This window comes from Triturus cristatus, chromosome 2_2 (assembly GCF_964204655.1).
Source record: "Triturus cristatus chromosome 2_2, aTriCri1.1, whole genome shotgun sequence".
Lineage (NCBI taxonomy): Eukaryota > Metazoa > Chordata > Amphibia > Caudata > Salamandridae > Triturus > Triturus cristatus.
In genome coordinates, this window is record NC_140582.1 from 1,256,685,934 (window position 1) to 1,256,712,371 (window position 26,438).

At 49.2% G+C, this 26,438-nt stretch overlaps 1 protein-coding gene across 1 annotated transcript in view; it reads right to left on the bottom strand.

The window, feature by feature from the left end:
• LOC146863547 (uncharacterized) overlaps nucleotides 1-22,164 on the bottom strand; it is a 113,596-nt gene extending 91,432 nt beyond the window's left edge. The window contains exon 1 of the mRNA XM_085643004.1: nucleotides 21,951-22,164. The gene's annotated coding sequence lies outside the window, so the exon portion shown is untranslated. The remainder of the gene's footprint in view (nucleotides 1-21,950) is intronic.
• Between the last annotated feature and the right edge of the window lie 4,274 nt (nucleotides 22,165-26,438).

A 26,438-nucleotide genomic window follows, 5' to 3' on the forward strand; every position in this document is an offset into this window, starting at 1 on the left:
GGATCTGCTTCACATGGGTACCCCCACTTTTTTCTGGTGTTTCACTGTTTTTCGACCTTAGTCTGGCTTTGGACCTGCTAATCAGGACCACAGCCTAGCTGCTTCCTCTCTAAAATGGTTTCCATGTACATTAGGTACATATCTAATTGGATTCTGGAGTGCCTTATAAGCCCCTAGTATATGGTATACTATGTACCTAGGGCATAGGTACCTCAGAGGCCTACCAGGGGCTGCAGCATGTATTATGCCACCCCTGGGAAGCACTCCAAAACAGCACCACAGGTCTGCTACTGCAGCCTGGGTAAGGGTGTGCTTGCACCCCTTACAGTGGTATAGGCTACCTAAAGCCACACATATATACAGACACATATAAACCTATAAGCCACTCCTATGGCAGGCCTGGACAATCCTGAAGGCAGAGTGCTTGGTTTTGTGTGAGTGCCCCTCTGCAGCTTTCAGAAATACTTCCTTATGGCTGTTCTGTAATACAGTCATACCATATACTCTTAAGTGCATTAGAACCTCGCAGTAAATGCCAACTTTGGAATGGCTGCATCAAAACATGTTGTGTTTGGTGTCAAACGCATTGGAATACTAATGTAAATTGATACTTGTAAATGTAAATTGATACTTGTATAGCGCACTACTCACCCGCAAGGGTCTCAAGGCGCTTGTACGAATACCGATGTGGAACCCATCCTGGCTTTCCCTGTGAGGCGCCCATTCCTGGGCACCCCCAAGGTGGAGGCCAGGCATCCTTAGCGTTGTGGGGGCCGTTGTGGAGATTAAGCAAGCTATTGCCCAGAGTTGCAGAGTGGGACTCCATGATTGGAATGGCACCGAGGCGAGAATTGTCAGGTCCGTGGAATTTTGAGCCCAAGACCCACCGAGGCGGGGAATTGAACCCTGGTCCCGGGCTAGACCTCTGCATCAGGGTCTGCCGCTCTAATCATTGAGCCACACTTCTCCACATACTACCCTGTAGGAAGGTGGAATCTGACTATATGGTTGCACCCATTTTTTTTCCTGGTGTTTGAATGGTTTTTGACTAGTCTGGCTGGGATCCTGCTATCCAGGACCCCAGCCTATCTGCTTACTCCCTTAAATGATTGGTGTGCATATTAGATGCACTAGTGATTGGATACTGTGGTACCTTATGGGCCCCTAGTATATGGTACCTTAGGTACCTAGGGCATTGGTACTTCACAGGCCTACCAGGGGCTGCAGCATGTATTATGCCATCCCTGGGAAGCAGTGTGGCTCAATGGTTAGAGTGGCAGACCTCGATGTAGAGCACTGGTCCGGGACCAGGGTTCGATTCCCGACGCGGCAGGGTCTTGGGCTATAAATTCCTCGGACCTGATATTCTCGCATCAGTGCCTATCCTAATCATGGGTCCCACGCTGCAACTCTGGGCAATAGCTTGCTTAGTCTCCGCAACGGCCCCAACAGTGCTGGGATGCCTGGCTTCACCATGGGGGTGCCCAGGAGTGGACACTTCACACGGATAGCCAGGAAGGGTTCCTACAGCGGTATGAGTACAGCGCAGAGATACCCCCAGGGGTGATTCGGCGCTATATAAGCACATACACATTTACATTTACAATCTGACACCACAGCCCTGCTACTGCAGCCTGTGTGAGGTAGTGTTAGCACTCCTCACTGAGGTATAGGTTCCTATATCTCACCATACACACACATATAAACCTATCAGTCACCCCTCTTGCAGGCCCTAACAATCCTGAGGGCAGGGTGCTTGGATTACTATGTGAGGGGGTGCTTCTGCATGAGCAGGACCCCTCTGCAGCTGGCAGAGTCTATTCTCTGCTGCTGTTTGTGGATGCGGTTAAACCATATACTCTTAAGTGCATTATAACCTCGCGGTAAATGCTAACTTTGGAATGACTGCATCAAAACATGTCATGTTTGGTGTCAAACAACTTGGAATCATACCCCCACACCAATAACTGGTGTGGGAGTATGATCCCACCCTTCTAGAGTGGACGACATGTACCCACTGTACTAAACGGTAGAAATCTTCTAGAGCCCTGGCATCACAAAATGGATGCCACCAGCACAGACACTGGGCTGCCCTCCTGCTGCTGACCGAAACTCGCAGTGGAGGATGCCCAACAAAGGGTATCCTGTCACAGGGAGGTGTCACCACCTCCCAGACTGGATTTAGTGTATTGGAGCTGGGTGGGTGCACTCCTAGAGTGCTTTGAACTCCTGCACTGGGGGAGCAGTAGGCTCCTCTGTGCATATGCCAGCTCAAACCGGTTCGGGGACTACCTGCCCCTGCTCTGGCGCGAAACTGGACAAAGGGAAGTGGGTGTAACCACCCACTACCCTGACCCTCCTAGAGGAGTGGTCATAGAGCTAGTCCCTCCCCTATCTTCACTATAAGATACCAAGCATTGCCAATAAAATGCAGATTAACCCTGGACGACGCTCTACAAAGAACAATCCTGGCTCTTCGACGTTCCACTATCTCTGGAAGACTGAAGAATCTCCCTTGGAGTCAAGGAGTGACTCCCCTGCTTGGCAGGCACCAGTAACTTGATCAACGGTTGCAAACTTCACCGCTCCCGCCGGAGTCCGAAGTCCCTGCGTCCCCTGAAGCGGATTGCCTGACCTCTCGTCGGCCATTTTGAGTCCCCAGCGAAGCTGTGGCATCTGGACCCCACGAGTGACAAGGAACAGCAATACCAGGGAACCGTGCACTGCTTTTGAGTGCAAACCATAAACAACGTTCTACGAACTTGTGCTTTGGACCATCTGTTGTCTAAGTCCCTAGCAGGTCTGGTACCGAAAATCAGCGGCCTACCCCGACCCGAGTGACCGTGGGCTCCTGTGGAACTTTTCCTGCAAAGGCGTCTTCGCGGTTGCTTACCCGTTGGCTAGTGACTCAACCGAAGACTTTCTCATCGACTTCAAGGGCTTTCCTGGTTGCTCCGGGCCTGCCCTCACTTACCCTCGCTGGGTAAGTCCATCAGACCTTGCTGGTCTGCATCACCGTCAATCTTCACTCCACACGAGACTTGCAGTTGCCAAGGTTTGTTGGCTCCAATCCGGTTGCCGACACCGTCATCAGCGGCAGACGTCGTGGGACCTTCCGAATCCAGCTGCTGGTCATCGTCGATCTCTCCTGGACCTCGTGAGCGAAGAGACAAATCACCATCGACGACCTGAAGCGACGCGACATCAGTGGTCATCCATCCTGCTGGCCACCGGTCACTGGCAAGTGACTCTGAACTCTGTCCCCTCAATTTTCAGGTCCTCTTCAACTTCAATCCATCTTCGGATTCCAGCGGACACCTCTCCAGTCGTCACAAGCAGCAAGTCTTCAGTGATCTCCATTGAAAACAGCATCGCGACCCGACACCAAAAGACACCTATGCACCCGGCTTCCGTGGGTGAGGTAACTCGTGCACTCCGGTGCCCAAGTGTGTGTTGGCCCTCGACATACTTACCCTGTAAGTGGCTTGCTTGTTGACTTCCTCGAAGTGCCCTAAAACTTGAAATTACAAACCGCGACTTGTGCCATTGAAACCAATAGGAAACCCGCGGGTGTGTTTAGACACTGCACGCGTCTCCCGTGGGCTGATTACTTACCTGCTAACACAGCAGAAGTGAAGCCCCAGCGATTCCCAAGGCCCTGGGCCTTTTCATTTTGCAAGTCGAGTTTGTTAAACCATTTTCTTAGCATATGGTCTGGTACGCCCCTAGGGCTACAGCCATATTTGTGCTTAATTTATTGAGAAGTGTTGACATTTGAATGTGTATCTGGGTTCTAATCTCATAAAGAGATTAGTAGAGTGTATCTAAGAATAAATACATATATATTTGATATATATACCTGTGTGGTGTCCTTTTCATTTGGTAGTTCAAGAGATTATAAGGTAAAACAAGCTGCTTTACATTCCTCAGAGACTTAGCCTGAAGGCTGCTCTCCACAGCTACCACTAGGATAGTTTTCTTTAAAAGATTGTCTTATAGCCTATCTACCATAAGAGTTGAATTGGACTGGTGCAAGGTGGCCACTAAAACTAGTGACCAGCATATGCCAGGCCAACTTCTCACATACCCCCCGCCAGTTCTGGCGACGGGGGTAGCATTCCACCCTTCTAGAGGGAAAGACATGTTCACACTGGTCAAACCCAGTAGGACTTTCCTGAGCCCTGGCATCACAAAATGGATGCCTCTGCCACAGACACGGGTCTGGCCTCCTGCTGCTGACCGCAACTCCAGCAGGGGAGGCCTGGACAATAGGTTTCCTGTCGAAGGGAGGTGTGACCACCTCCCCAGACAGGCAGATGTGTATTGGGGCTGGGCGGGAGCACTCTATGGTGCTTTGAAGTCCTGCACTGGGGGCACGTTTGCTGTCCCTGTGCATAGCCCAGTTCAAACCGGTTGTATGGGCTACCTGCCCCTGCTCTGGTGCGAAACTGGACAAAGGAAATGGGTGTAACCACCCCTCTTTCCAAGCCCACCCATAGGTGGGGCCTTAGAATTAGTCCATCTCCTAAACTTACTACAAGTATAGGAATCCAGTCCCTAGGACTTTAGATTACCCTGGACGAAACTCTGCAACATATATCCTGGACCTTCGACGTTCTACTTTGACTAGAAGACTGAAGAAATCTCCCTTGGGGTCAAGGAGTGACTCCCCTGCTTGGCAGGCACCAAAGAAGCAACTGACCGGTCTGCATCGCTGAAGCTCCCGCCGGACGCCGAAATCTTTGCATCACCAGAGGTGGATTTCCAGACTTACCCGAGGCAACCCCGAGTCTACATTAAAGCTGAGGCCCGTGGCTATCGTGGGTGACGTGGAATTGTGACCCCTGGATACCGTGAACTTTTGCAGAAACACTATCTTTCTGGTCCTCCTCGAAGTTGTGCTTTGGGCTCCGAGTAGCCCCAGCCTTGAGCACCTCCTGCACCGAAGATTGTTGGCCTCCACTCCACGAGTGACCTGTGGGCCAGCTTCAAGTGCGACCGCTCGAGGCTCCTTCGCGATCACTAGCCCGTTGGCTAGCAGGTCCCCACGAAGGCAACTCCTTTTCTGATTGGGCGTTCCTGGTTGCTCCAGACGTGCCCTGACTTACCCTCACTGGGCGAGTCCCTCAGACCTTGCTGGTCTGCACCGCGGTCCTTTCTCTGAATTCCAGTGACTTGTCGTTGCCAAGGCTTGTTGGGTCCATTCTGGTCGCCGACACCGCAGCACTCGACAGACTTTATGGGACAGCTCGAATCCGGCTCATGGACTTTGTCGACGCCTCCTGGACCTCGTGGCTAAAGAGTAAAGACACCCATCAACTCACCTGAAGCACCCAACATCTGTGGGCATTGGTCCATCCTGCCCTCGATCACTGGCTAGTGACCCAGACTCTGTCCCCTCTGCTTTCAGGTTCCTTCCATCCCAGATCCAGGCTTGAATCTCTTTGGACACTTCTCCTCTTCACGGCAGCAGCAGTTCTTTGCAGGCTTCCATTGAAATCGACGACGCGACCCGACACCAAAAGGCACCTATGCACCCGTCTTCCCTGGGTGAGGTAACTCGAGTACTCCGGTGCTCTCGTGGGTGTTAGCCCTAGAACTTCTTAAATCCATAAGGGTTTGGTCCTGACTCGATTAGAAGTGTCCCTAATCTTTAAATTTCCAACCGCGACATTGCCCATAGAAGCTAACGGGAACCCGCGGTTGTGTTTTCACACTGCATACAGTCCCCGTGGGTCCCCTGTGCGACTACCTTGGGTGGTTTCTTGGGGTCCCAGCGATTCTACAGGCTATATGCCTAGTGTCTATTCCAGTCGTGGTTCTTATACCACTTTTTTGGTATATGGTTTGGTACGCCCCTAGGGCCCAAACGTGTATTTGTGCTATTACTGATAATTGCTGACTTGTAAACAAAGTACTTCGAACTCCAGTCTCATAAAGAGACTAGCGGGGTGTGTTTTATCTTAAATACATATATTTTGAATATATACCTGGTGTGGTTGTCTTTTCATTTGATCATTCAAGAGATTATAGACTGGTAAAACAAGCTGCTTTACATTCCTTCAAGACTTAGCCTGAAGGCTGCTCTTCCTAGCTACCACTAGGATAGCATTCAATAAAGGTTGTCTTTACCCTATCACCATAAGGGGTTGTTTGGACTGATACAAGGTGCCCACTAGAACTAGTGGACAGCATATATCAGGCCACCTTTTCACATATGTGTTCACAAATGCTTTACACGCTGCCTCGGAGATAAGCCTGTCTGCTCGTGCCAAGCTACCAAGGGGGTAAGCAGGGATTATTTTAGGAGTGTACCCCCTTACCCTGACTAGATCAAAGAGTCCCTATTTGTCACAGGTACCTACCTATGCCAACTAGAGCTCCTGCTCTCATGGAGCCCTCATCATACTTTAGCCACACCAACCTGGAGTCTGGTTGAAAGCTCCTGCTCTCGTGGAGCCCTCATCACACGTAAGCCACGCCAACCTTGAGTCTGGATGCAAGCTCCTGCTCTTGTGGAGCCCTCATCATACATAAGCCACACCAACCGTCTGGATGCAAGCTCCTGCGGAGTCCTCATCATAAGTAAGCAACACCAACCGTCTGGATGCAAGCTCCTGCGGACACCTCATCATATGTAAGCCACGCCAAGCTTGAGTCTGGATGCAAGTGCCTGCTCTCGTGGAGCTGTCATCATAAGTAAGGAACACCAACCGTCTGGATGCAAGGTCCTGCAGACCCCTCATCATATGTAAGCCACGCCAAGCTTGAGTCTGGATGCAAGCTCCTGCTCTCGTGGAGCCCTCATACGGAAGCCAAGCCACCCGTCTGGATGCAAGCGCCTGCAGACCCCTCATCATGTGTAAGCCACGCCAAGCTTGAGTCTAGATGCAAACTCCTGCTCTTGTGGAGCCCTCATCACATGTAAGCCACGCCAACCTTGAGTCTGGATGCAAGCTCCTGCTCTCGTGGAGCCCTCATCATACGTAAGCCACGCCAACCTTGAGTCTGGATGCAAGCTCCTGCTCTTGTGGAGCCCTCATCATAAGTATGCAACACCAACCGTCTGGATGCAAGCTCCTGCGGACCCCTCATCATACGTAAGCCACGCCGAGCTTGAGTCTGGATGCAAGATCCTGCTCTTGTGGAGCCCTCCTCATACATAAGCCAAGCCACCCGTCTGGATGCAAGCTCCTGCGGACCCCTCATCATTCGTAAGCCACATCAACCTTGAGTCGGGACACAAGCTCCTACTCTCGTGGAGAACTCCTCATACATAAGCCACGCCAACCTTGAATCTGGATGCAAGATCGTGCTTTCGTGGAGCCCTCATCATAAGTAAGCCACACCAACCTAGAGTCTGGCTGCAAGCTCCTGCTCTCGTGGAGTCCTCATCATACGTAAGCCACGTTAACCTTGAGTCCGGATGCAAGCTCCAGCTGGAGCCCTCATCATTTATTTTATTTTATTTATTTATTTTATGTAGTTTATAGAGCGCACAGCTACCCCCGAAGGGGTGTCCCGGCGCTAAAAACCTGAGCCTCCAGGGAGAAGAGGGAGCATAGAGCAAGGAGAAACAGTAGGGTGACTCAGAGTTCGGAGAAGAGCCAGGTTTTGAGTTTGGCTCGGAAGATGGGTTCGGAGGGACAGAATCTCAACTCGATTGGTAAAGAGTTCCACAGTTTAGCAGCAATGACACTGAACCCTCTGCCACCCATTCTAGATAATCTAAAACGGGGCGAGATCAGGAGGCGGAGGTCATTGGATCTCAAGGATCTGGTGGAGCGGGATATCGAGACACGTTTTTTCAGGTAGTTGGGTCCGCGGTCGTTGACGGCTCGATAGGTGAGGGTAAGGACCTTGAACTGGATGCGTCTAGCCACTGGGAGCCAGTGGAGTTCCTTACGATACGCAGAAACAGATTGGCGGTAGGGGATATTACCAATCAGTCTGGCCGCAGCATTCTGGACAATCTGCAGCCGGCCTACCAGATACTGGGGGGCACCAGCATAGAGGCTGTTAGCATAGTCCAGGTGGGACGTGATGAGGGCTTGGGTAACTGTACGGCGGGAATCCAGGGGGAGATAGGGAAGAATTTTTCTGATCATGCGCAACTTCATGAAACAGGCAGAGGTCACTTTATTAACCTGAGTTTTGCATGAAAGGGAGTCATCAAACTGGAAACCCAGATTCCGAGCCGAGTGAACGGGAGAGGGGGCGGGATCAAGCGCCGTGGGCCACCACCAAGAAGAGGGGATGGAAGCTTTCTGATTGAAAAACAGAACCTCCGTTTTGTCTGCATTCAGTCTGAGGTGGTTAGCGGTCATCCAGACACTGATGTTGTTGAGGCACTGGCGGAAGTTGGCGAATGCGGAGTCCGAGTGGTCCCCGAAGGAAAACACCAGCTGAGTGTCGTCAGCATAAGAGACCACCCTGACTCCGTAGGACTCCACAACGTCGGCCAGTGGGGCAAGATAGACGTTGAAGAACAGGGGGCTGAGGGCGGAACCTTGTATCATATGTAAGCCACGCCAACCTTGAGTCGGGATGCAAGCTCCTGATCTCGTGGAGCCCTCATCATATGTAAGCCACACCAACCGTCTGGATGCAAGCTCCTGCGGAGCCCTCATCATACGCAAGCCACGCCAAGCCAAGCTTGAGTCTGGATGCACGCTTCTGCTCTTGTGGAGCCCTCGTCATACGTAAGCCATGGCAACCTTGAGTCTGGTTGGAAGCTCCTGCTCTCGTGGAGCCCTCATCATGCGTAAGCCACGCCAAGCTTGAGTCTGGATGCAAGCACCTGCTCTCGTGGAGCCCTCCTCATGCGTAAGCCACGCCAAGCTTGAGTCTGGATGCAAGCTCCTGCTCTCGTGGAGCCCTCCTCCTTATACGCAAGCCACGCCAACCCCCTGGATGCAAGCTCGTGCTCTTGTGGAGCCCTCATCATACGTAAGCCACACCAACCTTGAGTCGGGATGTAAGCTCCCCCTCTCGTGAAGCCTTCCTCATACGTAAGCCACACCAACCTTGAATCTGGATGCAAGCTCGTGCTTTCGTGGAGCCCTCATCATACGTAAGCCACGCCAAGCTGGAGTCTGGATGCAAGCTCCCGCTTTTGTGGAGCCCTCATCATACGTCAGCCACACCAACCTTGAGTCAGGTTGTAAGCTCCCGCCCTCGTGAAGCCTTCCTCATACGTAAGCCACGCCAACCGTGAGTCGGGATGCAAGCTCCCGCGGATCCCTCATAATACATATGCCACACCAAACTTGATTTTTGATGCAAGCTCCTGCTCTCGTGAAGCCCTCATACGCAAGCCACGCCAACCTCAAGTCTGGATGCAAGCTCCTGCTCTCATGGAGCCCCCATCATACATAAGCCACGCCAACATTGAGTCTGGATGCAAGCTCCTGCTCTCGTGGAGCCCTCCTCATAGGTAAGCCACGCCAACCCTCTGGATCTTACCCACGTAAGCGCTACCTGGTAACCCTTTTAATAAAACTTAACTTTACTCAGATCAGACCAGCATTAATGTATTTACAACTTCTGCACAGTGACAGTATTCTCCAAATTACAGAATTTTTAAAATTGAGTATTAAGTTAAGAGATTGTATGGACCGTTAATGGTCATCTGTGATGAATGTATTATTCCCTTCCTGACTTCACTGCATGGAACATACAATATTTTTGCACTTTTGGCATTTTATCTGATATGTGTTTATAACTAATGTGTTTCAAACTTGTGTTTTTTATTGTATATGTAATTTTATGGTTTGCTTCAAACCGAAATAAAGATTTTAAAGAAAGAAAGAGTCTGGATGCAAGCTCCTGCTCTCGTGGAGCCCTCATCATATGTAAGCCACACCAACCATCTGGATGCAAGCTCCTGCGGAGCCCTCATCATACGTAAGCCACGCCAAGCCAAGCTTGAGTCTGGATGCACGCTTCTGCTCTTGTGGAGCCCTCCTCATACGTAAGCCATGGCAACCTTGAGTCTGATTGGAAGCTCCTGCTCTCGTGGAGCCCTCCTCATGCGTAAGCCACGCCAAGCTTGAGTCTGGATGCAAGCTCCTGCTCTCGTGGAGCCCTCCTCATAGGTAAGCCACGCCAACCCTCTGGATGCAAGCTCCTGCTCTCATGGAGCCCTCATCATACGTAAGCCACACCAACCCTCTGGATGTAAGCTCCCGCTCTCGTGAAGCCTTCCTCATCATACGTAAGCCACACCAACCTTGAGTCGGGATGTAAGCTCCCGCTCTCATGAAGCCTTCCTCATACATAAGCCACAGCAACCTTGAATCTGAATGCAAGCTCCTGCTCTCGTGGGGCCCTCATCACACGTAAGCCACGCCAACCTTGAGTCTGGATGCAAGCTCCTGCTCTTGTGGAGCCCTCATCATACGCAAGCCACACCAACCGTCTGGATGCAAGCTCCTGCGGACCCCTCATCATACGTAAGCCACGCCGAGCTTGAGTCTGGATGCAAGCTCCTGCTCTCGTGGAGCCCTCATCATACGTCAGCCACACCAACCTGGAGTCTGGATGCAAGCTACTGCTCTCGTGGAGCCCTCATCATACGTAAGCCACGCCAACCATCTGGATGCAAGCTCCTGCTCTGGTTGAGCCCTTATCATACGTAAGCCACGCCAACCATCTGGATGCAAGCTACTGCTCTTGTGGAGCCCTCATCATACGTAAGCCACGCCAAGCTTGAGTCTGGATGCAAGCTTCTGCTCTTGTGGAGCCCTCATCATACGTAAGCCACACCAACCTTGAGTCTGGATGCAAGCCGCTGCTCTAGTGAAGCCTTCCTCATATGTAAGCCACGTCAACCTTGAGTCGGGACACAAGCTCCTGCTCTCGTGGAGAACTCCTCATACGTAAGCCACGCCAACCTTGAATCTGGATGCAAGCTCGTGCTTTCGTGGAGCCCTCATCATAAGTAAGCCACACCAACCTTGAGTCCAGATGCAAGCTCCAGCTGGAGCCCTCATCATACGTAAGCCATGCCAACCTTGAGTCTGGATGCAAGCTCCTGCTCTTGTGGAGCCCTCATCATATGTAAGCCACACCAACCGCCTGGATGCAAGCTCCTGCGGAGCCCTCATCATACGTAAGCCACACCAACCTTGAGTTGGGATGTAAGCTCCCGCTCTCGTGAAGCCTTCCTCCTATGTAAGCCACGCCAACCTTGAATCTGGATGCAAGCTCGTGTTTTCGTGGAGCCCTCATCATACGTAAGCCACGCCAAACTGGAGTCTGGATGCAAGCTCCCGCTCTTGTGGAGCCCTCATCATACGTCAGCCACACCAACCGTGAGGCGGGATGCAAGCTCCCGCGGATCCCTCATAATACATAAGCACACCAAACTTGATTTTTGATGCAAGCTCCTGCTCTCGTGAAGCCCTCATCATACGCAAGCCACGCCAACCTCAAGTCTGGATACAAGCTCCTGCTCTCATGGAGCCCACATCATACATAAGCTACACTGGCACAGACCTATTTTTATTTCCATGCCTGCGGGTGCGCAGTGAGCTCTGCACACTATTAGGGGAGACTTCATGCTTAGGCCCTAGAATGGGCTGGCACAGTCCTATTTTTATTTCAATGTCTGTGGGTGCGCAGTATGCTCCGCACACTATAAGGGAGGCCTCATGCTCAGGCCCAAGATGGGCTGGAGTAGTCCTATATTTATTTCAATGACCGTGTGTGTTCAGTGAGCCGTGGGTATGGAAATAAAAATAGGACTGCGCCCACCCATCTTAGGGCCTGAGCATGATGGGCTGGCGCAGTCCTGTTTTAATTTCCATGTCTGCTGGTGCCTATCTACATGCATCGATGCCAACACGGTTCCTCTGACCTGTGTGAGGGTAAGACACACTCCACCCTTCTTTGACCAGTAGCTACAATAACTAAAGGATCACGGGTTTGTCCAAGCTTTTCAACACTTGTCTTGGTTATCACCCTCCCTGCTGATGCCCCAGACCTGGCTACAGGTTGAGACTGCAATAATTAAGCACCCGAGCTCTGCAGGTAGGAGCTAGTTCCTAGCACTGCCCTTCTCGCCCATAAATGAAACAATCACCTAGGACACAGTCGCCCAATGGCCACCGAGGCCAATGTACCCAATGTTGTGCAAGTAAAACCAATGTATACTCAAGAGGTGATTTTTTATTTGCTGAGTGCCAAAGCCAGTAAATTAAACATGACATCTTGTTGGTTCTTTCCCCATTAGGAAGCTTCTTCGTCGCACCACTTGGACGACTGCCTTCCGGTGGCAATAGATGGCGCACACAGTTCAACAATCAATTAATAAAGTCAATGACCACAGCCTTGTAACCGGTTACAAGGCAACAAAAGAAATGAGCGTCCCAAAACAACAAAAAAGCAAAAATGTAATTCTGAGCATTGGGCACATTCAGATCCACTAGACAAGAGTCGAGCCCTCATCATATGGAAGTCACACCAACCATAACCCTGGGGAACAAATTGGGCGAAACCCAGTACGAAGATCACTCTTGGGGTAAAAGCAATCAGAAGACAGACTTTGGATGCTTTTGAACTGTCTGACTCCCTAAAGTCCTGGCAGCTGCTCGCCGAGAAAGCAAAATACAAGAAACTATGAGATATGACCAATCCACTCAGCCAGTGGGCGAGGATCCATCACACATGCTCCTCTTTAAAACAAGACATTGTACATCCTGCATCAGCACATTGGATGCTTGTACCAACCCTAGCCGCATAAGTCCAATCTCACCTTTGAATGACTTTTAATAAAGAAACCCGAAACAGACTCATACGAAATGCCGAAGGCCACTGCTGATGGGTAAAGTGGCGCTGACCTCAATAACTTGTCCTTAATGAGAGAATTCAACAGGGACCAGAAAAATTGCACAAACAGGTCATGAAAAGCTTGCCAGGATTAGACTGTCGAGCTGTGCAACAAAAAAACACAGTAATGGCCTAGCAGGTGAAAAATGAGGGTACATCGTGTGACCCAGATAACTGGACAACTAGGAGCAACATGACATATGCATTGTAAACTGTGCCATACAATCAAAAAGATGCAGCTCTGTGCTCCAACAAATCTACACTATATTGCCGTTAATGGACACCCCAAAGTGGTCCCAGTTGCAGAACTACATCTCTTTGAAGATGCTTTTGCAAAAGACTTGGGAAAAAATGTCATATATTTACCGCACTGAATAAAGTGAAATTGTCCCCAAGGAGAATAAATAAATAAATAAATCAACCCAACCTCTTTTTTCGAGGGGCTGATCAGGGATGCCCATCAGGCGAGCATATTATTTCAGGACTCCCAAAGATATGGTAGAGGAGGTTGCAGAAATACTTTGGCGGTTCACAGAACTCCTTTGCAAGCTTCTGTACCCAAACCCATGAATTTTCCCTACAAGAGAAAGCCTTGATAGGCAAAAGTACAAGATTTCCTATGCAAAGGTGCAATCTGCTCTATCCCTCCAGGGGTTTCCACACCAACATCTTTCTGGTTCAGAGAAATGTGAAATTTCCAGATTAGTTCTCAGTCTTTAGGAATTCAATGGATTCACTTTCACCTTTTCAGATGGAAGACATCCATCTGAGAGAAGGCGAATGGACGTCTCTGAACTGAAGATTCATCCATTTTGATGGCAGAAATGTGTGTATGAACACACGCCCCTTCCATTTGGAATGCCATCATCCCCTTGGTGCCTCATCAAGGTAATGAAATCAATAGTGAAGAGCCTAAGACCCAATGGAGAGTGCATCATTTGACCCTCAAGATCTCAGAACTTCCCTTCAGTAGACAATCTGTCCCCGAAAAATTTAGGCTTTTATCTTTAATCAGGAAAAATCAGCTCGTGTTCCTACTGAACAGAATTTAAGTGTCTAAGTGTCAGCCACGCTTTAGCAGTGAAAATAAAAGCAATCAGGATGGAACGGTCAACAGTCTCTCACAAAAATCAGATATCACTACATCTATTGGCACAGACTAGGCAATATTCCCCGGCCCACTCCACTACTAGCCGGCTGGAATACATCAAAACCTCGATAATCGAGTCATCTTCAGATCCCCACCAATGAAATCACCGAATCGATGCCAGGAGATGGGGCTGGGTTGTCAGTTGTGGCTTCTTATCTACAGGAGGGTGTTTGCCGTGCCCAGAAATAGACATATGGAGTTTATAGAAGCTCGTTCACCAACAAGTCTCCATCACTGCAGACAAATTGTTGCATGCTCTTCAGGATGGGAAACCCCTTAGTGGATCAATATATATCAACAAACTGAATGCATGATGTCTAAGATCTAGACTCTCGAAGGAAATAGTGAACGTTTTCTGGAATTTCTGTCTCCAGCATCGACCTGATGTAGTAGTGGACTGGAACTCCTTATTTGTGACATACTAGCACTGAAAGTTGTTGTGCAGATCTTCCTGGCACTACTGAGGACGTGGGGTTCCAGTGCAGATCTTCCTGGTACTACTGAGGACGTGGGGTTCCAGTGCAGATCTTCCTGGTACTACTGAGGACGTGGGGTTTTGGTGCAGATCTTCCTGGTACTACTGAGGACGTGGGGTTCCGGTGCAGATCTTCCTGGTACTACTGAGGACGTGGGGTTCCGGTGCAGATCTTCCTGGTACTACTGGGGACGTGGGGTTCCAGTGCAGATCTTCCTGGCACTACTGAGGACGTGGTGTTCCAGTGCAGATCTTCCTGGCACTACTGAGGACGTGTGGTTCCAGTGCAGATTTTCCTGGCACTACTGAGGACGTGTGGTTCCAGTGCAGACCTTCCTGGCACTACTGAGAACGTGGGGTTCCAGTGGAGATCTTCAAGGCACTACTGAGGACGTTGGGTTCCAGTGAGACAGAGCTCTTTGACTCTCAATAGCTCCCTTTGTTTGAAGGCTGGACCCGGAAGTCCTGGGGATTGAAGCTTTTCTGCAGGACTGAAGAAGGAACCAGCGGTATGACTTTCCAAAGTTTATGATTCCCCTAAGGGTTGTATCACAGACCAGGAGGTAAATGGCGGATCAAGTTCTGGTGACTACAGTTTGGAGAGCACAGCTTTGGTGTCCAGTTCTTCTAGCGATATCATGTGATCCCCAAATTGCAACTCATCCTCTTCTGGAGATTCTGATGGCTTCCTTGAACAAATGTAATCAGCTGGTGGAAGCAGACCACCTCTGCCTTATGGCATGAAGAATTGGAGAATGTTAGGGTGTTCACTGGCAAATGCCATGACTTTTCAGAGCAATCTGCGTTCCACATCAATCAGGTCTGGTCCAGCAGTACTAAAACAATATTCTTCATCCTGGAAAAGATGGGTACGCTGGTGTGTCGATCGAGGTGAGGATCCCCTAAGGGCAGATATGTCCAGGGTCATAAACTTCTAGACTTAAATGGTGAAAGAAGAGTTAGGAAAATGCTTTCAGTTTGGTCATTTTAGCAAGCCACATTAGCTAAGAAGCCAATTGGGGAACATCAGTTTGGATTCTAAGTTGCTGAAAGAGATTTGGAAAATGTTTTAAGGATGTTTATTTTTTTCCCCTGCCTGCATTTGTGATGAGTTTTAGGGGCTCGATTTTTGAAGCCATCGTTGATATGTGGAAGAAGTGGCAAGATGTTATCAATAATTTGTCTTGTTCAAGAAAGACAGAAGACGAGAACACTGGTTTTGCTGCAAGGAAAGAGGAGTAAAGATGGCATCCGCTCTATTAGGACTCATGGGGACTGTGATCATTAGTTTGATTGTTTTGTAGTTTTCCTCACGATGATCATTGGAGCTTTCTGCTTTGGAGGTTTAGCAAAGAGACAGAAGCATAACATGAGCTCGGGTCGTGATAGAGAATAGAATAGAATAGATAGCAGCCCACACCATCTTGGAACCGGATTTAAAAAGCAACTGCAGTTTGAACACAGGTAACAAGAAATCCACTAGTGTCCCTAGTTTGACTCCAGAGTGGATTTTGTGGTCCTTTAACCCAATTTTACTCAGTCGGTGCCCCCCCCCCCCCCAATCAAACAACAACAACAAAAAGTACATTTAGCCAAACTCACATCTAACTGATAACTTATTTGCACTTAGAAATCACTCCACCCAAGTCAATCAATCAATCAGGATTTATAAAGTGCAGCTCATCACCAGATAGGGTATCCAGGCGCTTACATGTCCGGGAGGCTTATTCGAACAGCCGATGAGATGATGGTCTCGAGGTGAATGGAGAGGCTGTTCCAGGTCTTCGCTGTGAATGTGGGAGGAAGAGCGTCCTCCACTTCTGCTTCGGTAGATGCGGGGAGTATGGGCAAGTGAAAGGGTGGCAGAGCGTAGTCTCCTCGATGGTTGGTGGAAGTTTAGGCGGTTGTTAACGTAGGCGGATCCTTGGTTGTGTAGAGCCTTATGTGCCGGGGTCAGCAGCTTGAATTGGCATCTCTTCTGTACGAGGGGGAGCCAGTGGAGTTTCCTGAGGTGAGGGGTGATGTGGGTTCATCTGGAAAGACCGTTAATGAGTCGTTCTCTATGGTCTGAAGTCTCTGTAGGAGGTGTGCGGCGATTCCTACATAGAGGGCATTGCCGTAGTCCAGTCGGCTGATGAGGGCTTGTTTCACGGTGCGTCTCGTGTGTAGGGGTAGCCACTTGAAGACTTTACGTAGCATGCGCAGAGTGAGGAAGCAGGCAGAAGACATGGCATTGATCTGTGATTTCATGGTGAGCTTGACAACGATGACTCCAGGGTTTCTGGCGTGATTGGAGGGAGTGGGTGTGGGTCCTAGGTCTGAAGGTCACCAGGAGTTGTTCCATGTGTTGCTCCTGTTGCCAAAGATCAACACATGGGGGGAAAAACAAAAGGTGGGAGGGAGCAACCACGAGGGGATACAAACGTGGAATAGTGGAAGGGGCAGGATCAAGACACAAATAGCTGACTAAGAGGCCTATAGTTGTAAAATCATGAACTGCTATCACTTCATTGCAGGCAGACCGATTTATCCTAACACCCAGTAGCATCAGCTAAGAGAGAAATACTTGTATGGGCCGTACCAAAAGGTGAGTGACTAAGTCTCAAGCCAATTGCTGAAAAACGCTGGTTAAAAACACAAAAGCCAATGATTGAAAGGGCTGGCCCCAAAGCCCACTCTAAGCATTTTAAAGTCAACAGATCTGAGTTTTGACAGGACCACCATCAAACAGATGTAAAAATTATTTGCTCTGAGAAGTTTGCAATACCAATATCCAACAACTGTCTCGATGATAGATTTTCAACAGTAAAATGATCCAAAAGTAAAATACACTGAAGTGCTTTTTGAATCAATTTTCACATAGAGAAGATGTTCATGTATTGGCAAATAAATAATTAGTGCTCAGACACCGATGTAGATGAAAGGGTTGTTGTGGAAATTTTCAAAACTTGTACACTCAACAGGTATAAAACTCCTACCTTCTCTGAACATTTGCAAGGATGAAATCTGACCAACGTTAGAGAAGGCCCTTGTGCTCTCCTTCGGATCTTCAATCACGAAAACACCCACTCACAAAGCCCTCAATGTGCCCTCAGATATTCAATCACAAAAACACCCACACACAAAGCCCTGAATGTTGCCCTCAGATACTCAATCACAATTCAATTCAAAGAGACTTTATTCCATTGCTTTTTGAGACAATCATAAAAGTACATATAAACAATTCGTTTGTTAAAACTATAAAAATACTATAAGCTATACATAGTTACATTGAAAGTTCGACATACAAACAATCATAATAGTCTCCATGTTTACAAAATAATAGTTTGCCTATCTTCCAGGCTCTGTGTACATCTTCCAGGAGCTGCAGTACAAGCAATGCAGGACGGCATTGTCTCAGGCCCAGCTCTTTTAAAATCGGGACAATCCAGACTCTCCTCAGGTTACTGTAAAACCTACAGAATAACAAGACATGTATTGTCGATTGATCCAAACAGTTGTCACACAGACACAGTCCTAATGTTCGCGACCAATCATTCATACCTGGGAAGCTCACTAGCCTGTGGAAAATATTACATCTCAAACGGGGTAGTAAGAACCTGTCGTAGCCACCAGGTACAAACAGTAAGTAAGTAAGTAAGACTGCATATTAAAAGAGGATAAAATCAATTGATTATACTGGACAGTAGGCTTTGAACTCTCGGTTGCCAGTCTAATTCATTCCAGATGAAGTAGTCCCTGTTTTTTTAATTCCTTTCTACTGATTGACTGCATGGAGCTCGGGTTATTGTAATATTCCAAGTGGCCGAGATCAGACATAAAATTTCTAATAAACCTCAGTCATGGTATCAGTAGCGCTCCTTCAAGTTTTAAACTGTCTGCTAAAACATCCTGATTTAGCTTGGTCTCAGGTTTAGACCATATTCTGTGCCATAGGAGGATAGGCTCCATTTTTATCAGGTCTGAGATAAATGGCAAAACTAGCTCTGAGTGACAGACATATGCAGACGTGCTACTAGGGACAGCTAAGATATATCTCAAAAAGATGTTCTCCACCGTTTGGAGCGACTGAGTCTCCGTAAAGCCCCAAACTGCCGCTCCATACATGGCCGCAGAGACATATTTCATTTTGTAAATCTGTATAAGTTCCCGCTGTGGTTTTCTCCCTAGTTTCCTTGCAAAGTTTGCGAGGGACATCGTTGATCTAGCCATTATAATTTTTTTTGTCGTGATGGCTCGTGTCCAGGAGTCATTACGATCAAACAATATTCCTAGGTATGCAAAGCTTGTGGAATGCTCTATTTTCTGGCCATCCAGGAACATGTCCCTACGTATGTGACTCCCGGGCCCACATCTCCTAAAGTAAGTCTTAGAGATATTCACCTTAAGATCCAGTTGACCCATAAACTTAGTAAAACTATTCAAACCCCATTGTAGATCTACTTGCGTGCGGGACATTAAAACTGCATCATCTGCATAAAGAAGTGCAGGAATGGGGCGTGCAGCTATTTGTGGGAAGTCGTGATTATCCTTAATTAATGCTTCACATAAACCATACTCAATCACAAAAACACCCACACGCAAGGCCCTCGTTCCTGCCCACAGATACTCAATAAGGAAAACACCCACATGTAAGACACTCTTTCTTCTCAGATCCTCAATCAGTACTACACCCTCTCAAAAGGAGCCTCATTACCTCCTCGTCCGTCTTCCTCGCCACAGTAATAACCAATGAGCATTCTGCTCCCACAGAAGTTAACATACTAGTCTCCTTAATAGGAGTAACAGATCATTTCTATTTAAGCTTAAGTTACCCCGCACTACCCCGTATAACAGTTACAAAGAGTATACTATAAGTCCGAAGTTTTTATTTGCGGTGGATATAGTCCCCCTTTTGCACAAAAGATGCAGCTGTTCTCGGCCCACTGTACCTTTGGCTGTAGACTGTAGAGCCATAGCCCAGCTCAGTCTATGCCGGTCTATGACGTGCTAAGACGGGCCCATCTTGGCATCACGCCCCGTGCAGTGGGACCACTGCGTTGATTTTCAAGCCCCTCCGGGGGCTAGGAATAAAGTGCTGGGTGCGTTTTGGCCAAGGGCTGGGCAGCAAAGGTCCGGTTCCAAACAGAGCGGTGTCCTGCGCAGCAGGACCGCCGCGTTGATTTTCAAGCCCCTCCGGTGGCTAGGAATAAAAAGTGCTGTGTGGATTTTGGCTAAGGGCTGGGCAGCAAAGGTCCGGTTCCAAACAGAGCAGTCTCTCTCAGTAGTCAATTTTAATTCACTTCACTTATCTACACATGAACTGCAACCATTACCCTTAATACTGTGCTTGCTTCACTTCTTATGGATTTTAGTTGATCCTTCCTCTTGGTCAAACAACACATCCCTGAGCTTCTCCCTCACAGTGATGGGGTTGTAGCCCTTGGTCGCACTAGACTTTGGAACTAAGAGGAGATCCCAGAAGATGAAGTATGCCACCTCGGTGGGTGATGGGATTCTATCCTCTTTAAAGGACTCCCCTCTCTTTTGAGTGGGACATAGTAGTTTGTACTGTTTTGTGCTTATGAGCTCTTAGAAGTTCAGGTAGACCCGCAGATTCTTTTGGTGTAAAAATTGGTGTTTATGAGGGAATTGATTCACGCAGGTCTCAAAAAACTTTTCCCTTAGCCCCTCTTTCTATAAACTGTTTCGTTATAAATCTACACTACACACACAGTATTACTAGTGCACCAGTGAAGAGGTGAACCCATAATGAGGACAGAATCAGCAGTGCAAGAATGATGTTGTAAACGTACAATGCACACAGTATCACTAGTGAATGATTAATGGTGTAAACGTATACTGCACACAGGGTCACTAGTGCACCTACTGCCCAGAGCATCAGTAGATCATTAATGGCAGTGTAAGTCTCTCTAGCGCACAGTATCACCAGCCAGGGTATACATCTACACTACACACACAGTATTACTAGTACACCAGTGAAGAGGTGAACCCATAATGAGGATAGAATCAGCAGTGCTCAAATGATGGTGTAAATCTATAACACACAGTATCACTAGTGCATTAGTGATGGAATAAACTCACAATGCACACAGGGTCAGTAGTGCACCTACTGCCCAGAGCATCAGTAGAGCATTAATGGCGGTGTAAGCCTCTCCAGAGCACAGTATCACCAGCCAGGGTATAAATCTACACTACACACACAGTATTACTAGTACACCAGTGAAGAGGTGAACCCATAATGAGGATAGAACCAGCAGTGCTCAAATGATGGTGCAAATCTATAACACACAGTATCACTAGTGCAGAAGTGATGAAATAAACATACAATACACACTGTATCACTAGTGCAGATGTGATGGAATAAACGTACAATGCACACTGTATCACTAGTGCAGATGTGATGGAATAAACGTACAATGCACACTATCACTAGTGCAGATGTGATGGAATAAGCGTACAGTACACACAGTATCACTAGTGCAGATGTGATGGAATAAACATACAATGCACACAGCATCACTAGTGCAGATGTGATGGAATAAACGTACAATGCACACAGCATCACTAGTGCAGATGAGATGGAATAAACGTACAATGCACACAGCATCACTAGTACAGATGAGATGGAATAAACGTACAATGCACACAGCATCACTAGTGCAGAGGAGATGGAATAAACGTACAATGCACACAGCATCACTAGTGCAGAGGAGATAGAATAAACGTACAATGCACACAGTATCACTAGTGCAGATGAGATGGAATAAACGTACAATGCACACAGCATCACTAGTGCAGATGAGATGGAATAAACGTACCATGCACACAGCATCACTAGTGCAGATGAGATGGAATAAACGTACCATGCACACAGTATCACTAGTGCAGAGGAGATAGAATAAACGTACAATGCACACAGTATCACTAGTGCAGATGAGATGGAATAAACGTACAATGCACACAGTATCACTAGTGCATGCGTACAATACACACAGTATCACTAGTGCATGCGTACAATGCATACAGGGTCACTAGTGCACTTCTACGCAGAGGATCAGTAGAGCACTAATGGCAGTGTAAGCCTCTCCAGCGCACAGTGTCGCCAGCCAGGGTATACATCTGCACACACAGTATTCCTACAGCAGCAGGGATGGCACAGACCGAGATCACCTCCAGAGGAGGTGCTGAATGAGGTTTCACTACAGACTGAAGCTGGAGACAAGAGTAGGGCAGAGAACTGAGTTCTGTCTCACTCCTCCACAGGACCTGCATGAGCTCCTCCCCCCACCAGCACTTTCACGGGGAGGGCAGTCCTCTCCGCGGGGGGGTACACGGCCCAGCACCGCTCCCCTCTGCACCCCCCAGGGGAAGGCAGTCCTCTCCCCGGAGAGGGGGGGGGGTACACGAACCCAGCTCCCCTCCCCTATGCACCCCCCAGGGGTAGGCAGTCCTCTCCCCGAGGAGCCCCCCCACCCGGGGTCAGCCACTCACCTGGACTCCCGATCCTCCCTTTCACTCTCTTCCGTCTCCTTCTCTTGCACCGGAAGTACATCTTTTCACCGGAAGTAGCACATCTTCGCTCCGCTCTGCTTTTGACAGAGGACTAGAGTTAGAATAGGGGCGCGAGGAAGGATAGCCAATCAGAAGCGCAAAAGTGACGACGGGCAGCTCGTCAGAGCGAAGAGTGACAGTCAATCAAACACCCCCGAGGGAGAACGGGGGCTTTGATGTAAACAAACAGAAGAGGTTCACAGGGGGCAGCGCCAGGACAAGCAGCCAATCACAAGGCGAAGAGTGATAACTGCAGCCAATCAGAATCCTGCATCGCTTCCGGAAGCGCCCTCTCACGTGGCCTTCAGTTCAGAGAGTGAAGCAGCGCGCGAGCAGATGGAGCTCTGAGTCGAAGGGCCCTTGGGTCGGGGTGTGGGGTGTGGGGTGGATGGGGCTTGGCGTGGGTGTGGCTTCATGGAGCGCCCCCCGGGTCGGGCTGGGCAGGACCGGACGAGGGAATGGGGAGGGCTGGGCAGAGAGGACCCTTGGCTCAGCCTAGGCATAAATGTAAGCATGTATGGCAGGGGGTATTTACTCTCAGGCGCTTGTCACGGACCCTCTTTCTCCTGGACTTTCGCCCAGGAGGCCTCCCCTCTGAGAAAGAAAAAAGTTGGGAGTGGGGCGCACTCAGGGGGTCCGTCGCAGAGAAGGCTTACAGGAGGGCGTTAGGAGCAGAGGGTCGCGGTCCTACATAAACAGCATTTCCTGAAGGGGATCATGCTGCAAGCAGGTGACAGCAGGGCCCAGGGTTACAGGCAGGCTAACAATGACCTTGAGGTAAATCCAGAAGAAAACAGTGTAGAGCAGAGCCTGCGTCCCGGAAGAAGTTGGGATATGTGATGACGCCAGTAGTGTAAGGTCACCCCGTCACGTTGTAAGCAGATGCTTGCCTGGTATTGAAGGTGTGTTTGCTCCAGAAGTGTAAAGTCACCCAGTTGGGGCTGGAAGCAGATGCTTGCCTGGTATTATAGGTGTGTGTTGTAATCTACACTTGGTACGTCCCGCCCCGCCCTCCTTCCACTTGGTATGTGCCAGGCAAGAATGCATGAACATTCCACAGCTGACTGGAACCTGTGATGGTGTATAGACGCAATAAAGAAGACTCGTCAACTGGCAGTGTATGTCTTCTCTTTGCAACACTAGAGACGAACAACCATGTGTGGACGGTCCACCATCACCCCCAATACGTATTCCAGAACAGCCTGTAATGATTCATCTACAGATGAAGTGAGTAATCACCTTACCTTCAATATTTACCGATGAGATGAGTCCATCTGGCCGTTGACTTGGAATCCTCTATTATTAAAAGACCACAGAGCATTATAAGCGACGCGCATAGTATTGCATAAATGCTGTCAAGCCTCGTCTGAAGTGAGGGGAAGGCTGCCAACGTAAGAGGGCTGTGGCTGCGGAGGACAGAGCGGCACAGTAGACTGGGGCATTGGGTTGAGCGCGCCATCGCCGTGAGTGTCCGGGCTAGGGACTGACGGGGACTCTTGAAGGTCGCCACAGCCTAGCAGTTCAGCGCATGGTGGAAGCGGATGGTGACGGCAAGAAGAAGTTGAGCGGAGGATTGGAGCGTCCTTGAGAAGGCGAGCACTGCCCCTGTCACCCGATTCTGCTGTGAGGGTGTCGACGTGCATTGGTGCGGTGCCGATGAAAAAGGGCTGAGTGAGGTGCATGGCGGCTCCGGGGGTTCTACAGAGGAGCGCGCCACTGCGGCCAGAAGGCGAGCAATGCCCCTGTCACCCATAGCAGCTGTGAGGAGGTCGATGTGCGTTGGTGAGGTGCCGGTGAAAAAGGACTGAGGGAGGTACGCGGCGGCTCCAGGAGTTCCACTGAGGAGCGCGCCACTGTGGGGAAGTTGTTCCCCAAGATTTCTACTCTGTGGCGTGTCGCTTGCGTAAGGCGGAGCAGTGGGTAGCCATCCAGAGGAACCGAGGTGAAGTCGTTGCCTCTGGTCTTGTCACAGCTTGGCTGCTTCCGCGTCTGCGCGATGCCCTGAGAGGCGGAGCAGCGAGCAATCGTCTTGATGTGAATTCCTTTGACATGATTATCGTCATGGAGGAGGTCTGAAACTTAACCCCTTCCTCACTTCAGTTTCCTACCAGCCTGTTTACCCGCTCATGCTGACAGGCACTGTGCACTATTAAGGCTGAGGTGGCACTCTATTGTTCATAAGTAAACTATTTACACGCCTTATACCCTCTGCAAGCCAACCCTTTTCCCTCCTGCATCAGTATTAGCCTGTCTAGCTAAAATACACGGACAGGCACAGCTCACAACTAATTTGGACTAGCATTCCTTTCGCCTGATAAGCACTTTATTTCTATACGCCTGTTAGCTTTCCCTCACGCAGACAGGCACTGCAGGACTTCCAGGCTCTCTGGATCAGACCTTATTATTCTAACCAACTTACAGCTGTGTACTCGTTTACAAGCAGGTGCTCAGCTACAAGGTAGTGCATTCAGTGAGCTCAGCCGGATCAATGGCTAGTACAAACATGTCACAACCACCGCCGTTCCTCAACGAAGTGGGGGAGCCACAGTTGCCATGGAAGCAATGGTTTGGGCTTCTGGAGTCCTATCTTATAGCTATTGGAGGGGAAAAGTTCTCTGCCCGTAGGAAACTACATACTCTGCTCCACAACCTAGGGATCGAAGGGCGTAAGACATATGACAATATTTCAGCAGAAGAAAATGAGGATAGTCATGATGATGAGAATGTGTACCTAGCGGCAGTCAATAGACTTGAAAAGCTTTTTGGTAAAACGATTAATGTGGTGTTGGAAAGGCACAAGTTCTTTTCAAGGGTACAGGGGAAGAATGAGAAGGTCAAAACGTACATTGCGGCCCTTAAAGGCCTGGCGAACCCATGTGAATTTGATGCATTGCAAGACTCCCTCATCAGAGATCAGTTGGTAAGGTGCACCAACAATATTAAAGCTAATCCTGACCTGAAACAAGCTATAGACATAGCGGTAGGGATTGAGCACACTGCTGATTGTATGGTTGCCATGAAAGGGGATGGGGACAAAAATGCAGAAGTAAATGCTGTGAGAAGTTGGCCTGGTATATGCTGCTCACTAATTCTAGTGATCACCTTGTACCATGCCAAACAACCCTTATGGTGGTGGTTGAAGTCAACCTTGATAGACCAGCTATCCTAGTGGTAGCGTGGACAGTGCAGTCTGCAGGCTAAACTCTTGAGGGCATGTGAAGCCAGCTGTTTTACCATATGTAACCTTGAATACCAAATGAAAGGACACCACACAGATATATATTCAAAATATATATGTATTTATTTACTAAAAGTATCCCCTATACTCTTTATGAGCACAGAAGCATATTCGTTTAAAACAAGGCAGTGTTTAAATATACAAAAGTTGCACAATTATGGATGGGCCACGTGGCCAGCTAAACCATATACTAAAATAGTGGTATAAGAACCACAAATAGAAAGGAAAGAAGGCCTAGGGCTTTGGGAATCGCTGGGACAACAAGGAGCTAACTGTAGTTAGTGACCAGGAGGCCCACGGGATGCGTGTGCAGTGTTAAAAGTTACACACGTGCACCTATTGATTTCAATGGGTACGTAAAAGTCACAAAGTTAAAGGAAAAGGAGTCTTCCGGATGGACCAGAACCTAACAACTTGGAACCTAGACACTAGAGATGTTTCTCTACCCAGGAGCACCGGAGTGCCAGCGTTACCTAACCCACAGGAAGCGGGTGCATAGGGGTCAAAGTGCGTCGGGTTTCGTCGTGCAGGTCTATGGAGCCTGAGGATGAAGATGCTGCAGGCGGCCAGGCAGGAAGAGTTCCGGTGGATCCAAGGATGGATCTGAAGAGTAGACGACCTGCAAGCAGAGGGGACAATGTTCAAAGTCACTAGCCAGTGACTGGCGTGGCACCAGGAAGGAACCAGGCGATGTCGGGTGCCAACAGTTGAAGAAAGGAAGCTTGTCTCCGCAGCCACGTGAAAGTGAAGAGGTCGACGACGTCCAGGAGTCACTCACGAGCTGTCCCACGAAGGCTCTAGCTGGTGGCGGTGTCGGCTTCTTGATCGGAGCAAACAGGCCTTGGCTAATGCAAGCCACGCAGGAATCGAGGAAAGCTTGGTGCTCTGGCCAGCAAGGTCAGAGGGCCTGCTCCTTTTCACAGGAGCAAGGGCCAGTCTGGAGCAACCAGACCAGCAGTGTTAGTTGTAGTTTTCGTCGCCAAGATGGCCACTAGCCAACGGGCCAGTAACCGGAATGACGCGTCGAGTGGCAAAAAGCAAAAGGGCCCCACGCAGATCTCGTGGATGCTGGAGGGCTGGTCTGTGGTGCAAATGCTGCTCGGTGTTGGGGCTTCTCAGGGCCCAAAGCACAGCTTTGAGGATGCCTCAGGTGCTGCGCAGTCGGCTTGTCGTGGACGTTCCAAGATGGC